Source organism: Lolium perenne, chromosome 6 (genome assembly GCF_019359855.2).
Source record: "Lolium perenne isolate Kyuss_39 chromosome 6, Kyuss_2.0, whole genome shotgun sequence".
NCBI classification, from domain to species: domain Eukaryota; kingdom Viridiplantae; phylum Streptophyta; class Magnoliopsida; order Poales; family Poaceae; genus Lolium; species Lolium perenne.
The window spans coordinates 222,392,588-222,409,219 of record NC_067249.2 but is presented as its reverse complement, the minus strand read 5'-3'; positions in this window follow the sequence as shown (position 1 = coordinate 222,409,219).

Here is a 16,632-nt window from a genome sequence, read left to right as displayed (position 1 = left end):
TAGAGAGATTAAATCTATTTTGGGAAAGACCGTTAATAAAACTAGAAAGAATTGGGCTAGTAAATTGAAGGATGCACTATGGGCTTATAGAACTGCTTATAAAAATCCCATGGGAATGTCACCTTATAAAATGGTTTATGGGAAAGCTTGTCATTTACCTTTAGAACTAGAGCACAAAGCTTATTGGGCTGTTAGAGAATTAAATAAAGATCCTAAACTTGCTGGTGATAAGAGGTTGTTGCAATTAAGTTCTCTAGATGAATGGAGAAGTGAAGCTTATGAAAATGCTAAACTCTTTAAAGAGAAAGTTAAAAAATGGCATGATAGAAGGATTATCAAAAGAGAATTTAATATTGGGGATAAAGTCCTATTGTATCGGTCTCGTCTCAGATTCTTTGCAGGGAAATTACTCTCGAAATGGGAAGGACCATATGTTGTCGAGGAGGTGTATCGTTCAGGAGCAATCAAAATTAGCTCTCTCCAAGGCAATGCTACGCAAGTAGTGAATGGACAAAGACTCAAGCATTATATCTCGGGTGATTCCTATAATGTTGATGTTGATATTTTTCAAGTGGAAACACCGGAGGCCTTCATCAAAGGGCAAATTGACAGTCCGCCAGAACTCGATTTTGAATAGGTAACAGTACTGGTAATGAAAAGTACGAAATTTACTTTCCGAACAATATTTTCGCTGTTTTTGGAAAATATGAAAAATTACGAGTTCGAAACGGAGTGGAAAGGACGCACGAGGGGGCGCCACCATAGGCCGGCGCGGCCAAGCCTGGGCCCGCGCCGCCCTATGGTTTGGCCGCCCCGTCGCCCCTTTCCGACTCTGGTTCGATCTGGTACTTTCCTTGTGTCGTGAAAATTTTTGCTATATAATCCCCCGGACCCCTGGAGGTCCGTATATCGTGTTTTCGACGTGTTTTGTTTCGAGCTGTTTCTGCCAGGATCTGTTTTCAGTCTAGAAGCACCATGGTCTCCAAGAACAAGGGCAAGGAGTTTCCGGATGAAGATGATCGAGATCTTGGTTGGAAAGAGGAAGACAAGGACGTCAAGGAGGAGGATGAAGAAGAGGTGGAGGAAGATTCGCGCGCACACCCGCGTGCTACCATCGCAAGCATCAAGGTGGTGGACAACCCTTTTAGTGCAAACAAGAGCGCAAGAATTCGCACTGGAGGAGGGGTTCCACGTCATTACCTAGCTTCGAAAACATCTCTATCAGGCATTCACCATCCCTTCCACAATCTAATTTTCAATAATCAAATTGAAGGGACTCCCAAGGCAGCATTGCCTAGCCAGTGGGATATAGATCGCTCTAACACTGCAGGAGAGAAGGAGCCTGAGGCTGAAGAGTGGGGAAATAACTCCAAGAGCTGGGACTCGCCGTCGGACAGACTCCTTAACCGCGTCGAGCACAATTCAGAGATGATTCGCAATCTCATATACAGGATTGATGAGCTTCAGGAGCTTATTGAGAAGCTTGTCAGGAATTCATCACCACCATCGCCAAAGGAGTAATTCATCATCGGTATTGGCATCCCCTTGGTTTGTTCTAAGCTTGGGGGAGTGCCGCGGTATCACATTATCACTACCTTTTACTTTTATTGTCAAGTAGTGTCATATCATGAGTAGGGAAGTTATCATATAAGATGGGTTGCGTTTGGAAGTATCTCTCCTTTAGTTGGTTATCTATGTATCCCTTGGTGTGAGTTATCGTTATGGAATATTAATGAGAAGTCTTATCATTTACATATTGCACATCTTATTTTAGTTTGCAATCTCTACTATATGATTTACCTTGTTGTTAGTATTGGTATCACTTTGGGAGCATTGAATAAATCTATTTGGTTTTGGCAAACTTAGCATTGGTCAATAGCAACAACACTTTGAGGTTTAAGTAGAAAAGAGAAATACATGTAGATGTTTCATTGTCTTTCTTGTTAGCTCATAGCTTATTATTCTGAAGTTAAAATTGTTTGTACTTACAAGGAAGATGCATGATTGTTTCTATCATATGTATATTTGTTTGTTTCCCTCGACTCTTATGCTTGCTAATTAACCTTGCTAGCCAAAAACCTGTACTGAGAGGGAATACTTCTCGTGCATCCAAACCTTAGCCCAAACTTATGTCATTTGTGTCCACAATACCTACCTACTACATGGTATTTTCTGCCATTCCAAGTAAATACTTCATGTGCTACCTTTAAACAATTCAAAACTTAGTATCTCTTATTTGTGTCAATGTTTCATAGCTCATGAGGAAGTATGTGGTGTTTTATCTTTCAATCTTGTTGGGCAACTTCCACCAATGGACTAGTGGCTTCATCCGCTTATCCAATAATTTTGCAAAAAGAGCTGGCAATGGGATTCCCAGTCCCAAATTAATTAAACTAAATAGACACTCCTCCATGGTATGTGATTGATGGACGGCACCCGAAGGATTCGGTTAGCCATGGCTTGAGAAAGCAAAGGTTGGGGGGAGTGTCATCATCATAATAAAACCAAAATAAAAAGGCACTCCTTCATGGTATGAGATTGTTGGCAGGCACCCGAGGATTCGGTTAGCCATGGTTTGTGAAAGAAAAGGTTGGAAGGAGTGCCAAGTAAAATGAAAATAATATGGGAGCCGCTCTTTGGAGGTTGTTTGGCAAGGGGGTTAGAGTACCCGCTACCAGTCGTTGACAACAACAAACACCTCTCAAAATGTTACTTTTATTCTCTTTATATGATTGCAAAAACTGAAAAAGCTCTAGCACATGATTTAATCACTGCTTCCCTCTGCGAAGGGCCTGTCTTTTACTTTATGTTGAGTCAGTAAACCTATTTCCCTCCATCTCAAGCAAGCATTTGAGTAGTTGTGATCAAACCATTATATTGTGATTTGCTTCATCATGTCTTTTATTCTTCCTTGTTTAGTACAAGTTTTATCTGAATGAATATAGCTTTGCACGTTATTAATGATTATGAAGAGACCATTATGATTGAGTATGCAAGTTGTGCCATATAAACTTTAACATGAGAGCGCTGCTCAATGAGATAAGTATAATCTGTTAATTGTTCTTTGACCAAGAACGAAGTTTGCCATCACCAATTATGATTTCTTATGCACCTTTATTTGTGATTACCTTATACTTGTTTCAAGTTGAGTTATATGAGGAAGTTGTCTACTATAATGTCTTGTGTGAATGAATATGATGCTTCTTGTCCGTATTTTATTTATCGACTCTTCACTCCATAAACATGTGGTCCTGTCTATCGAGCTCAGTTTCGCTTGGGGACAAGCGAAGTCTAAGCTTGGGGGGAGTTGATACGTCCAATTTGCATCACTATTTTATATCATAATTTGCTGTTATTCATTGATATATTTCATATTGGGACACAATACTTATGTTATTTCATCTATTTTGCATGTTTCATCATTATTGGAGGATCAAGCACCGGAGCCAGGATTCTGCGGGAAAAAGCACCGTCAGAACGCAATATTTCGGAAGATCAACTGTGGAAGGAAATTATACCAAAAATCCTATTTTTCAAGATGACGAAGAAAGCCAGAAGGAGGAGCCAGGAGGACCCAGGGTGGGCCCACACCCTAGGGCGGCGCGGCCCATGCCCTGGCCGCGCCGCCATGTGGTTTGGGGGGCCCACGACCCCTTTCGCCTCCTTTTCTTCGCGAAATCCTTCGTCTCGAAAACCTAAGCCACAGAGGGTACCTCGCGAAGAGTTACAGCCGCCTCTGCGGGGCGGAGAACACCAGAGAGAAAAGAGCTCTCCGGCGGGCAGGAATCCGCCGGGGAAATTCCCTCCGGGAGGGGGAAATCGACGCCATCGTCACCGTCATCGAGCTGGACATCATCTCCATCACCATCATCATCTCCACCATCATCACCGCCATCTCCACCGCTGGACACCGTCACCGCCGTAGCAATTTGGGTTTGATCTTGATTGTTTGATAGGGGAAACTCTCCCGGTATCGATCTCTACTTGTTGTTGATGCTATTGAGTGAAACCATTGAACCAAGTTTATGTTCAGATTGTTATTCATCATCATATCACCTCTGATCATGTTCCATATGATGTCTCGTGAGTAGTTTGTTTAGTTCTTGAGGACATGGGTGAAGTCTAAATGTTAGTAGTGAACTATGGTTGAGTAATATTCAATGGTATGATATTTAAGTTGTGGTGTTATTCTTCTAGTGGTGTCATGTGAACGTCGACTACATGACACTTCACCATTTATGGGCCTAGGGGAATGCATCTTGTATTCGTTTGCCAATTGCGGGGTTGCTGAGGAGTGATGAAAACCTAAACCCCCGTTGGTATATCGATGCAGGAGGGATCGCAGGATCTCAGAGTTTAAGGCTGTGGTTAGATTTATTCTTAATTACTTTCTTGTAGTTGCGGATGCTTGCAAGGGGTATAATCACAAGTATGTATTAGTCCTAGGAAGGGCGGTACATTAGCATAGGTTCACCCACACAACACTTATCATAACAATGAAGATTATTTAGCCGTATGTAGCGAAAGCACTAGACTAAAATCCCGTGTGTCCTCGAGAACGTTTGGTCATTATAAGTAAAGAAACCGGCTTGTCCTTTGTGCTAAAAAGGATTGGGCCACTCGCTGCAATTATTTCTCTCGCACTTTACTTACTCGTACTTTATTCAACTATTACATCAAAACCCCCTGAATACTTGTCTGTGAGCATTTACAGTGAATCCTTCATCGAAACTGCTTGTCAACACCTTCTGCTCCTCGTTGGGATCGACATTCTTACTTATCGAAGATACTGCGATACACCCCCTATACTTGTGGGTCATCAGGGAGGAAGCGAGACAATATTTGGATGGTTCTATATAAAAACCAGGGGAAGATGTCAAAAAAGGAGTTACAAAAAAGATAGCAAGGCAATATCAAATCAATCGACAAAGTTTGCCTTGGGAAGCGCATTGGTGGCGCTGTACGGTTTTACACGACAAGAAGAAGGGACAGGATCTTTTTTGCTGAGGGAGGAGATTTTTCGGACAAGTTTCTCTAAGTCCTTGACCTCTAAATCCGCCGACAACCGATCTGCGTCCTTGTCGCCAGCATACTTCCAGAGAGGGAATTTGCGAGCCTAAAGAGGCTGCACTCTGGTTCTAAGAAAATACGCTGTGATTTGAATACCTGACAGCTCTTTGCCGCGAGTATTCTGCAACTCATGGATGCGAGTCATCAGGGCTTCTGTCGATATTTTTTCTTCCTCGGTAGCCTCTGCATCCCAGGAGCGGCGGCGGAGGATTTTCTCGGCACCATCGAAAGGAGGGATGTTGTCTTCAGCACATCCATGGTTCTCCTCCTGAATGTACAACCACTTCTTGCGCCACCCTTGAACTGAGTCAGGGAGTTTGACGTCGAAGTAATCGACTGTGGGGCGAACGGAAATAACAACGCCGCCTATATTGTAGGCGACATTGGGAGAGCCATTACGGCGACAAAAGAAAATGCGCTTCCATAACGCCCAGTTAGGCTGGACGCCAAGGAAGGCTTCGCAGAGAGTGATGAAAATGGAGATATGGAGGATAGAATTGGGCGTGAGGTGGTGAAGTTGCAGACCATAAACAAAATGCAGTCCGCGGAGGAAAGGATGAATGGGGGCGGAAAGACCGCGGATGAGATGGTCGACGAAACTTGCCCGATACCCCATTGGAGGGGTTGGGTAGCTTTCTTCACTAGGGAAGCATAACGCCTTGGGCTTCTTGCTGATCCCCAGCTTCTTCAAGAGATTGATGTCCTGAGTGGAAATTTTGGACCTTTCCCACTCCGCGCTGCCCAGATGTACGACAGCCATTGACGACTCCGGCGTGCTGTGTTTGATCAACCGACGAGGTGGCATCAACAATGGCGCGGGAATGCAGCTTGGAGAGGATGAGCTCAGGGAGTTGTGGGGCGCAGGAGGAAGTTTTGCAGAGGAAAGCAGGGGAACGGCGCGAGCGGAAGTGCTCGAGGAAGAAGAAGGGGATCTTATATAGAGGTGCGGTGAAGCGGCGGACCGTTGGATGAAAAATGTGTGCGGCAAATGATAACCATGTGGAAACAGGGGTAAAAAAGTATTTTACATTGGAGAAGTTACGGTACGTGCGCCAGGAAAAGCGGAGGACGTGTGTCCCCCACCTGCACGACGTGTCAAGATAATGGATAATTTGGGCCCGCAAGGCAGCGGGAGAAAACTTCTCGTGATTTTCGGACTCGCAATCGTGGCTATCGTCAGCAATAACGTCACCTTGGCAGAAGGAAAAATTTGCTTCAACAGCTTCATAAAAAGGCGATATGGAAAATATTGATGAGCCTTTGATCAAATACAAGTTTTTGATCAAATGCTCGGGGGCTACTTTGAAAAAATAAAAAGATCAAGAAAGACAAAATAGAAATGGCGTGAGCCTATGATCAAATACAAATATTTGCTCATAGCCTCGGGGGCTACTCCCATCGGGAGCGCTGTTCGCGCACCTGAGAAATTGTAAAACTTCGGGAGAGAAAGAAAATATAGCGGCATAAGACGTGGAGCCTACAGCCAAGCACAAGTCCTTGGTTGTAGCCTCGGGGGCTACTCCCATCGGGAACGTTGTTCGCGTGCCCGATGAAATTATAAAAAAGAAAGAAAGAACGAGAAGAAGAAAGATCAAAGAGCAAAAGAGTATATTTCGAGTTATAAATAACTCTGCATATACTCCCATCGGGAGAGCAATATAAGTCATCTTTGACTCAATAAAATGTGCCATTCCAACAGCCGAATAAGCACTCGACAATATATTCTCAGAACGACAAAGTTGCGATCAATTTCTGAATGCCGCTAATTTGCGAAGGTAAGACCCCAGATCCGTTCTGTGTGGCGTGGCGCCGTCTCTGACGTCGGTTTGCTACTTTTATCCGTATCAACAGATACGAAGAAAAATCCTAACGGACGCGTTAGGTACCCGATAAATATGACTGGGACTCGACAGAATGGTAAGACCTTAAGCGGCACCTGTCGAAGTTTACACCAGTATCCCGAGATCATGTCCGGGGACGTGATCTTGAAGTAGGTTTTTGCGGATTGCCACTAGAGCAGTTAACTAGTACCTGATCCGTCAGATGAACTAGCCCCAACTACCATTATCCCTGTACAATATAGAAATTTATGTGAAGAAATATAGAAAAGTTTTAAGTTGTCCAGTAAAAATAAACAGTGGAGATTTTCCCTGACTCTACGATTCAAGCAAAATCTCGGGGGCTACTGACATAGGCATCCCCAATGGGCCTGCCGAAGATAGTACCCGGGGTTTACTGAAGGCCCACTACCCGAAGAATAAGAAGATTCGGAAGCCCAAGGTATTATTAAGGAAAGCTAGAGTTGTAATAGGAAGCATTATTTGTAATCTTGCGGGATGAGTTAGAAACCTCCCCGGACTCTGTAACTTGTACAATACGAATCCCTCGGCTCCGCCTCCTATATAAGGGGGAGTCGAGGGACAAAGAAATCATCGAATCATTGTCTCTCAAACCCTAGTTTTCATAATCGTCGAGTACTTTTCGGCTGAAACCTTCGAGATCTACTTGCCCTCTACTTCCAACTAAACCCTAGTCTACAACCCGTAGGCATTGACAAGTTGATACCTTGTCACCGGCACCACCCTCAAACTCCTCCGCAGCGGCTTTGTGCCGCCCTCCGTTGAGATGTCCATGGTGGCCTCCCCTACCTCAAGCTCCTCCGCGCCGCCCTTCGTCGAGACGACCGTGCACCGCCAGCGGCCACATCGCAACGACGCGCACGACCTTCGTCTCAGGCTCCGGCCTCCCGTACACCCCCGCGTCAATTGCATCCTTCATCGGGTGCGGCGCGGCAGGGCAGTCCCGCCTGTGTCCTCGGCGAAGGCGCTTAAGGCCGCCGCCCCTTGGCCCCTGGCCGGTAAACGCCGCCGCCATCGGGTGCGGATTCTTCCCCAACCGCACCATCAACGCCACCCGATCAGATCGAGGGAGATGCTGCCCGCATAGATCGAGAGAGATACCCGCCGTCACAAGCAGATTCGAGCTGCCACACGGAATCGAACCCGCACATCGACGCTGGGAGGATTGGAGCGTCCACGTTGACCTGGAGAATGGAGCGGAGGAGCGGAGCCCAAGCCTAGGCCATGGCGCTGTGGGAGGCGGCTCCAGGAAACGACGAGGGAGGCCAGGGCGATGCGGTTGAGCAGATCAACGCGGCGGCGACGCTCGACCGAAGACAGAGAAGAATGGCAGGGTCGGAGCTTAGAGGGCATCGGCATGGTGCGGGATGGAGCTTCAGAGCGCATCGGCATGGTGCGAGAAGGCCTTGTGCAGCTACTGGCGGTGGAGCACCGATGAAATTTGTCGACGGCGGATCGGCGGAGGACGGGGCTCGCAGCCGCGCGTGCGGAGCGGCGATTACTACTTCGGTTCGCTGTACAGGTTCTATCACGGTCAGTGAGCGTGTCGGGATTAGCGGATTAGGTAATTGGATTACTGTATGCAGCGTTAGATACGGTCAAAGGCAAACCAAGTGTGTACGAATCTCTGTGTAGATCAGACGGTGATAGGCGCATGCGTAGCTACCCATGTGGGTAGCAAATCCACTCTCAAACTTATTATGTGTTTCAATCTATCTTCATAGATCTTGACACTAAATTTGTTTCAGTCCATATCCTTTCATTGAAGTTAATTTCTCAATGAAACTTGTTAATCAATTATATAATTACATTATTTATAATCAACTATATGTCATCTACATAAAGTATTATAAATATGTCTCAGCGCTCCCACTTAATTTCTTGCAAATGCAAGCATTTTCATCGTTTCTGATGAAATCAAAAACTCTTTGACTATTTCATCCGGTGAAGATTTCAACCCCGTGATACTTCCTTTATCCAATTGAAGTTTGTATACCTATCTAGTATTCCATGGACTAGCAAAACTCTTGGTTTGTATCTTGTATACACCTTTAATACGTACTTCGGTTAAGTAATATATTTTTCCATCCTACTAACATATCTTATAAAAGAAATATGTAGTGATTACTAGAATAATCCACATAGACTATAAGCATTGCTACGGAAGATCTAATATTATCGTAGTCAACTCTTTGAACTTTGTCGTAAACAACTTTTCGATAAGTCAAGCTTCATCAAGGATATTGCATCCAAGTCCATCAATTTTATAGATCCATTTACTTTCAATAAGTATTCATCTATCTTGGATTTCATGGCGTATAGCCATTTTAACGGAGTCAGGGCCCATGATAACTTCTTTGTTTGTAGTTGGTTTATCATTGTTCAAAATCAATCCTTTGTCCACAAATCATTTATTTGATCACAAAGTAAACCATACCTACAAGGTTCAATATGTACTTCGATCTCCATGGCTAAAACACTTTGTAGTCATGGGAGCCATGATCGTCGTGGCCGCTTCCGGAACCAATTTCCGATGCTGCGCTACTCTGATCATTATGCTCAGGTTCATAAACCTTATCAAGTTCTATTGTCCTCCCATTCAAATACTTCGCTAGAAACAATTTCTCGGAAATAAGAAACATTGACAAACACTTTTGTCTTTGTCTCGTGGGAAGAATTCCCAATCAAATCTCTGGGATAACCAACAAAGACATTCATCCGATTTTGGTTGTAAACTTATTTACTTATGCTATGCATACCAAAATTTTAAGAAAGGACTATCAGGGTTCATACCCATGCCATAACACGTATGGTGTCATTTCAACGGATCATGATGGTGCTCTATTTAGTGTAAAAGCGGTAGTCACTGAAGCATAATCCACAAAAATATAATGGCGTCATAATATTTTATCTCATCATTAATCCAACAAGGTTTGGATACATCTCTCGGATACTACATCATCATTATGATACTCCAAGAAATGTGAGTTGTAGAACAATTTCATGACTCTCTTAGATGTTCGCTAAAACTAGTAATTCAAATATTTCCACTATGATCCAATCATAGATATTTGAATTTTCTATTACGATGATTTCCACTTCATGCTGAAATTTATTTGAATCCATTCAAATGTTTCAAACTTCTTCCTTATCGAATATATCCACATATATATACTCAATTCATTGTTGGAAGTTTTTATGAAGTAGAAGAATCTCCCGCACACAACTATGCCCAGTGAACCATATACATCATCATGTATGTTTCCACTAAGTTAGTTGCCCTTCAAATCTTGGCCTATGAACGGTATTTCAGTCATTCATTTTAGAAGAGATTTGCAAGCGCCAAATGATTCATAAATCAAATGACTCCAATAATCCATTTGCATGGAGTTTCTTCATGCGTTCCTTTCCAACATGAACTAAATGGCGGTTCCACAAATAAGTGGAATTCAAATCATTTGCCTTACGGCATATTAGCGTCAGTGTTTTGTATGTGTGTTTCACCATTAAGATTTATAATAACTTATCCATCGTACATGGAGTAATGTCATAATTTGAACAACCCATTGTTTTCATTTGACCAGAGCAAAATAACAATTATTAAGTTCTTTATTATAAATTCTAAGGGCTAGGTAGAATGCCAACGACAAACATAATAACACTTTATTATGTTCCAGATGTGCATTATTACCATATTCCTTATCAGTCACTTTTGCCATCGTATTCTTGTATTGCGTTGTACTGTATGACATCTCATACCAACCAATCTGGTACGAATACCCAAGAATTTTATTATGTGACCAAAACAAAGAATATATCCATAACATGTATATCATTTATATACACCTGAGCTAGACCTTCTAGTCTTTTCTTTCTTTCTGCCAAAATATCTTTTGTAGTTTCTCTTTTAGCTTTCCTCATTCTCAGAAAATACTTCACCTTCAATAACTTCTAAGTTTGTTGGTCAAATACCAATAACCTTGAGGTTCTTACTTTGAAGTTGATCATCATATGACAAGTATTTCAGATTTCACTATTAGTAACTTTGTAATATGATGAACAATTTCACTCATAATTTTATCCATCATATCATGACGATTTTTCCGAGACCATGTCTGTACATGCTAGGCTCGTAAAGTTTAACCTCAGTATTCGCATGTGCAAATCTGGCTTGCACCCGTTGTATGCACACGTAGAATCTATAACACCCGATCATCACGTGATGCTTCGATACGACGAGTCTTAGCAACGGTGCATACTAAGGACAATTACTTTATGGATATGCGAATATTGTTAGTGCCCTAATAGTTGGAGGATTGGGACGCCTTGCGTCTTCAACCTTCGTACATTCCCATAAAACTTATGAGTTTATGTAGTCTCGCCAAATTATATTCTATCATCTTGCAAATAAGGTCTTAGATATCACATATATCTCATACCTTGATTATTTCTGAAAACTAAATTTTCAGCTCCTTACTTTTCAAACAGATTTGAACTTCAAGTTTCACGGAGACAAGATAACTTTAGGTACTAATTGAAATCATACTTCTTTGAATCAACAATGTGAGGTTTACTAAAAGTTTGCAAATAGGACTTAATCATTTCTTGATTCTTTAACAATACGGTACCAGTCTGTAAAGTTTATTGTCAGATTTTAACAGTATTTCTATCTCAATAAGAAGACTAGCGCTTGGTAGAAAACGGATGCCAATACAACAAATTAATTCAAAATACTACTCAGACTATGTTTATGATAATTCGTTCATGTTTTAATCTAATTACTAATGAACTCCCACTTAATACAACATCCCTCATAGTTGTTAAGTGGTACACGATCCACATCCACTACACCAAAACCGATCATCACGTGAGATGATGTAGCTTCAATGGTGAACATCAACATGTTGATCATATCATCCATATGACTCGTGTTCAACCTTTCAGTTCTGTTGTCCCGAGGCCATGTCTGTACATGCTAGGCTCGTCAAGCAAACCCAAGTATTTCGCGTGTGCAACTTGGCTTACACCCGTTGTATGTGAACGTTGAGTCTATCACATCCGATCATCACGAGATGCTTCGAAACGACGAACTATATCAACGGTGCATACGAGGGGAAAACACTTTATTATCTTGATATTAATGCGAGGGATCATCTTATAATGCTACCGTCGCGTTCTAAGCAAAATAAGATGCATAAAGGATTAACATCACATGCAATTCATATGTGATATGATATGACCCTTTAGTCTTTGTGCCTTCGATCTTTATCTCCAAAGCACGGACATGATCTCCATCATCAACGGGCATGATCTCCATCATCGTCGACGTAGCGTCAAGGTCCATGGCGCCGTCTTCATGGTTGTTCACCTCATGTATCAACTATTACAACTACTTTGAAATACTACTCAACATGAAATTTAAAGACAACCATAAGGCTCCTGCCGGTTGCCACAATACAATAATGATCATCTCATACATATTCATCATCACATTATGGCCATATCACATCACCAAACCCTGCAAAAACAAGTTAGACGTCTCTAATTTGGTTTGCATATTTTACGTGGTTTAGGGTTTTCGAGTAAGATCCAATCTACCTACGAACATGAACCACAACGGCGATACTAGTGTTGTCGATAGAAAGAGTAAATTGAATCTTCACTATGGTGGGAGAGACAGACACCCGCAAAGCCACTTATGCAATACAAGTTGCATGTCGAACGTGGAGCAAGTCTCATGAACGTGGTCATGTAAAGTTAGCCCGAGCCGCTTCATCCCACCATGCCACAAAGATGCAAAGTACTCGAAGTAAAGACAACAAAGCATCAACACCCACAAAACAATTGTGTTCTACTCGTGCAACCAATCTATGCATAGACATGGCTCTGATACCACTGATGGGATTCGTAGCATAAAAAACAAAAAATTTCCTACCGCGAGAACGCAATCCAAGCCAAGATGCAATCTAGAAGATGGTAGCAACAAGGGGATGAACGAGACTGACCCTTGAAGATTTCCAAAGCCTACGAGATTAGATCTCGTTGATGCAGAAGATGATCACTTGCCGCTTTCAAAAGCGCGTGGAAGATCTTGACGGTGCCACAAACGGGCAGCACCTCCGTACTCGGTCACACGTTCGGTGTTGATGAAGACGACGTCCTTCTCCCCGTTCCAGCGGGCAGCGGAAGTAGTAGATCCTCCTCGGAATCCCGGCAGCACGACGGCGTGGTGGCGGTGTCGATGGAGAACTCCGGGAGGGCTTCGCCTATGCGCTGTGGGAGTATAATGTGGAGGAGGGGCGCTAGGGTTTGGGGAGAGAGAGGGGTAGGGCGCCGGCCATGGGGGCCCTAGGTGGTGCGGCCAAGAGTGGGCTTCCCCTCCCTCTCCTCCTCATTATATAGGTGGAAATCCCCAAGAGTTGTAGTCCAAGTCTTCGAATAAGACCCCAACAACAAAACCTCCCATAGGTGGGAAACCTACTCAAGGGGGGAGTCCTACCCAAGGTGGGACTCCCACCTTTCCTTTAGGTGGGGTGGCCGGCCACCTATGGTGGAGTCCACCTGGGACTCCACCCCCTTAGGGTTGGCCGGCCTAGCTAGTGGAGTCCCTCCGGGACTCCGCCTTCCATAGTGATTTCTTCCGGACTTTTCTAGAACCTTCTAGAACCTTCCATAATGCACCGGATCATTTTCAAACTTATAAAATGACTTCCTATATATCAATCTTATTCTCCGGACCATTCCAGAACTCCTCGTGATGTCCTGGATCCCATCCGAGACTCCGAACAAAACTTCGAACTCCATTCCATATTCCATATCTACTTAAACGACATCAAACCTTAAGTGTGTCACCCTACGGTTCGCGAACTATGCAGACATGGTTGAGACCTCTCTCCGACCAATAACCAATAGCGGGATCTGGAGATCCATAATGGCTCCCATATATTCAACGATGACTTTAGTGATCGATTGAACCATTCACATATGATACCGATTCCCTTTGTCACGCGATATTTTACTTGTCCGAGGTTTGATCATTGGTATCTCTATACCTCGTTCAACCTCGTATCCTGACAAGTACTCTTTTCTCGTACCGTGGTATGTGGTCTCTTATGAACCATTCATATGCTTGCAAGCTAATTTAGACGACATTCCACCGAGAGGGCCTAGAGTATATCTATCCGTCATCGGGATGGACAAATCTCACTGTTGATCCATATGCCTCAACTCATACTTTCCAGATACTTAATCCCACCTTTATAACCACCCATTTACGCAGTGGCGTTTGATGTAATCAAAGTACCCTTCCGGTATAAGTGATTTACATGATCTCATGATCAAAGGACTAGGTAACTATGTATCGAAAGCTTATAGCAAATAACTTAATGGCGTGATCTTATGCTACGCTTAAATGGGTGTGTCCATTACATCATTCATATAATGATATAACCTTGTTATTAATAACATCCAATGTTCATGATCATGAAACTATGATCATCTATTAATCAACAAGCTAGTTATACAAGAGGCTTACTAGGGACTCCTTGTTGTTTACATAACACAAATGTACCAATGTTTCGGTTAATACAATTATAGCATGGTATGTAAACATTATCATAAACACAAAGATATATTATAATAACCCTTTTATTATTGCCTCTTGGGTATATCTCCAACAATAAACCCATTGCAATGGAACCTCCACCATGTCAACTTAATCCATGGTTCCATTGCCAACCACATAGTCATATTCATAGTTATGAAAATAGTGGTTTTGCCTTTTTATGCACAAGTGATAAATATAGTATTTTGCAAGTAATTTGGTAAAAATACTAAAATGACATGAGAAAGTGATGAACTTGCCTGAAGACTGCAAATTGTTGCAGTTGGATGGTGTGGACTGACCCTTGTCCTATGTTGCTGAAAATAGCATCATTGTCCGATAAGGGCAATGGTTAAAGAAGCAATTATGCATGATTTCCATTTTTAGGGTTTGTTCCCCCCTTACCGATGCTTATTATTTTATGTTAGAGGTAATTACTAAGAATGATTTAGGGATACTCTATTTAGGGTAAAATACTACCTTGAAATGTTCTCAAGGTGTTTTTAAAGTCCAAAATGATTTATGGACTTATTTTATCATTTAAAATAGAGTGGGTTATTTTTAATGAATTAAATATTTATCTAATTATGACTTATTCTTATTTGTTTCCAAATATTCCTTTTTATATTTTACTCTGATGGAGAATTTTATGCTGAGCAGTTTTCATATTTTTAATTATTTTTTAGAGCTCTTATTCATTTTCTATTCAATTTCAAAGTTTCTAGTTTATTTGAAATTGTGAAATGACCAAATTGCCCCTTGGGCCCACTTGACAGTGGAGCCCATCGGGTTGAGTCTAACCCGAGCCGCACCGTCCGGCTCGGTCGGACTCAATCGCCCCCTTCCTCACTCTCTCTCGCGAAACCCTAATCCCTTACGCTCACGCGACGCTCGCGTCGCCTGCGCCGTCGCTGATTTATTCCGGCCATCCCCGCCGGCGAGATCAGATGCGCCAAATTTGCCTTTCAATGGCGCACCAGATCCTCCGCGTCGATCTGGCCCCCGTCGCCTCCTCTGCTTGCCCCCAACTCGTCTGCCCGCAAGGCCGTGGGGTTCCGCGGCGATTCTTCATTCGCCGGCGAACCAAACGCGGTGACGCGGCCGTGTGCCTCGCCGTGGTGGTGCTGGAGCACTTGTGCTCGGCGACGCCAGGCTTGGCCACAGCTTGGCGCTGTCGTAGTCGAGCCGTGCCGCCGTGCCGCCATGGGCACGCCGTGGTGCTCCTGCTCCAGGTAAGTTCGCCTCCCTTTCTCTCTTACTTGTTCTACCTCTTCTTCTTCCTCTGGATGCTCTAGCATCCATCTGCTTGGCGTGCTGGCCTTGCCAGTACACCAGCAGTTGCTCCTCCACTGATGTGCCGTGTTCATGGCCATCTTATGCCTTTGCTACAGCTGCTGCTATTTTCTTTCTATGCTCTGCCTAGCCCTATTGCCATGCTGGTACTGATGCTCTCATCTTTCTGGCTTATACCTGTGAGCTTGCTATTATTGCTGTTGTACTGATATGTGCTTGCTCATGAGCATCTTGAAACGCTCATGGACTTCTAAGTTGCTTCTGTTATGCTCCTGGTCATGCTACAATTTATTCAATTGCTTGCTTGCTGGCCCTGGTTGTTGATATGGATTATTTATATGTGTGTGCCATCCATATATGTATCCCTGGTTGGATTACTTGAGTAATTATTGCTTGAGCAAGGTCAGTGATGTGTGCTAATCATGTCTAGCTTGATCTAGTGATACATCATGTATTTGATGTGCTTCTGGATACAATTGTAAATTATTGATTTGATTATCTGTGAAGTAACTGTTGATGATTTGTGGCTATGTGAGTTATATGATTCGTGGATTGTTGCTAGGTTGGCTCTAGCATGTACTTGCATGCTCTGTCAGGTCCTGATGATCACATGATCATCAATTGCTTGGTAAATGGTTGCTTTACCATGCTGGTGTCTTGCTGATGCTCTCCCTTGTGTCTGTGTGACACACAGACCTGTGCTGGTGCATGCTCTTGCTTACCTCAGCTCCAGCTGTTGCTTGCAGTGATCATCTGGATCATTTGCAATGGTCTTGTGTACTGTTTAATTATGCATCTCATTTATCT